Source organism: Belonocnema kinseyi, chromosome 10 (genome assembly GCF_010883055.1).
Source record: "Belonocnema kinseyi isolate 2016_QV_RU_SX_M_011 chromosome 10, B_treatae_v1, whole genome shotgun sequence".
Taxonomy (NCBI): domain Eukaryota; kingdom Metazoa; phylum Arthropoda; class Insecta; order Hymenoptera; family Cynipidae; genus Belonocnema; species Belonocnema kinseyi.
The window spans coordinates 114,012,470-114,014,778 of NC_046666.1; the positions used below are offsets into that span (position 1 = coordinate 114,012,470).

The 2,309-nt window shown below is 29.1% G+C and overlaps 1 protein-coding gene across 3 annotated transcripts in view; it reads right to left on the reverse strand.

The window, feature by feature from the left end:
• Positions 1–2,309, reverse strand: part of LOC117181773 (actin-related protein 2/3 complex subunit 3-like) — an 84,710-nt gene that overhangs the window by 14,046 nt on the left and 68,355 nt on the right. The gene's annotated exons all lie outside the window — the stretch shown is intronic.

The following is a 2,309-nucleotide window of genomic DNA, read 5'->3' on the forward strand; positions in this document are numbered from 1 at the left end:
AGGGAGCTCTTCTTAATATTTTGACACCAAAATCATGTCGATACACCTTACCGACTGCGAGTAAAGCCACCCACGCTTTAACTTGACAGACTGTATGTGAAGGAGATTCAAAAGAGGAGGAAGAGAAGAGAGTCGAGAAACCGAGGTGCATTGAAATACTTTAGTCATAGTGTATAGCCTGGTTACGCGCAAGAAAGGGGCGGGTACATACACGGCCCGTACAAGAGTACAAGGGAGAGGAAGATCAAGTATGTCGTCCAGAGAGGGGAGTTCGACTCAAACGCCACATGCTTGAGCCTTGAGAATCGTCACAACTGCATGAAAAACGATTTGGGACTTTAACCCCACCATCAACTTTCACTCGCTGCCGGAAAGGCTTCGTGGTTGTTCGTGAAGCGTGTCACGTGACTTACATGGCAGAATTCAATACCGCAGATCAGTTTTAAAGTAAGTGCTTTAGGGCGAGAAATTTGAAAAGCAATATTTTTATTTTAATGCTGTAAAATGCAACTCGAACGGAAGAGAAATGTTTACTGATATACTGAGCTTGAAAAATTCTATCTTTTTATGACAGGGATATTATTTTATCAATATTGCAACAATTTCAAAATATGACTAGTTAATATATTATTACATTTTACTTCACAATAATAAATAAAGCAAACGTATAAGCTCCATAACTTTAAATAGGTGTGTTGCAAAATCCTGATTTCAAATAATTTTGACAATTTCTTTGTTAAGTGTAAGCTAATATTAAAAAAATTTGCAATCATTGCCTTTCAAAATTTATAAAAGTTCATATATTGAATATGAGTTAATTGCAATACAGTAATATAGTGTAGAGAATGTAATTGCCTGTAAATTGTAAAATGATTTGATGAAACAAATCAAACCTTTCTTCGACCGTTGATATTTATTGATTTCAAATCGTAGATTTCAAATTATTTATGTCTTATTTTCCAATCGTAAATCGAAAAAATAATTGAGTCAAAAAAACATGTTCTTCGAAACTCAGATATTTATTTACTAGAAAAAACTCCTTTTGAAACTTCCTGACGTTTCGGTACACATGCGTACCTTTTCCAAAGGTTCTTAACCTAAATAATTATATTAAATATTAGTAATTTTAGTCTGAACAAATATGATGGATAATTACGTAGATTTAAATACATTGTTACCTGAGTTGATGATAGTTTAAAATAGTCAAACAGATCAATTTTCAGTCAAAAAAAGTAACATTTCAGTCAATTGTTTTAAAAAATTAATTAAAATTTAGTCATTTTTTAGAAGTCTCAAAAAATTTTTTGAGACTTCACTCGATTAGAACTACATTTTTTTAAAATTTGTATGAGAAAAACAAATTAGCGTAGGTTAGGACAGACAAACAGAAATTGACAGTTTCAGAAATACATGAAGAAAACGTAATGAACGATGGTGTAATAGGCAGTTTCCATTGAAGACCACTGATGTGGAAACGCGAAATTGAGTTTAAATTTGAAATAAGAAATTTAAAAAATTTTTTAAAATGTGTATATGTACACATCCATACATATACACATATATACATATAGAGATGATTAATATTAAAAACATTATTTTATAATACTCTGATAAATTTTATTAATATTTAGGATTTCAGTCTGTAAATTAACTGAAATCTTACGATATTTGTTTATAAAAATAGACTCAATAATACGTCATTGATAAGTATTTTTTTCTGTAGCTAATATTTTAATACGTTTAAAATCAAAATCAAAATAATGATTGAAATTCCAAGAATGTTGCGACAGACCTGTGTTAAAATTCCCATCTTGACAATCTCTTTTGTGTTCAGCAATTCTAGTTGTTAATCTCCTGCCAGTTTAACGTATATAAGCTTTATTACAACATTTACATTTAATTAAATAAATAACACCAGATAAATTTTCAATGGAATCGACGTATTTTCTTCTTGACAAATAATTATCTAATGTATTAGTGTTTTTAAAATAAACATTGATATTAAATTTTTTAAGTGAATTTCTTAATCTTTCCGATAGGCCCTGAATGTAAGGCAAAGTAACATTTAAATTAAATCTATTGTAAGTATCGCTCCAATTTCTTTTCTTGTTAATTTTATTACTGTTATTGTAAATATCATGAATGCGTTCTTTAATGATATCATTTACAAACTCAAGAGGATACTTATTCTGTACTAAAATTGTTTTTAATAGATTTAAATTTTCTTTTCTAAATTTAATGTCAGATAATTTTACACATCTATCAACTAAACCCTTAATTAAACCAATTTTATGCCCAAATAAATTATG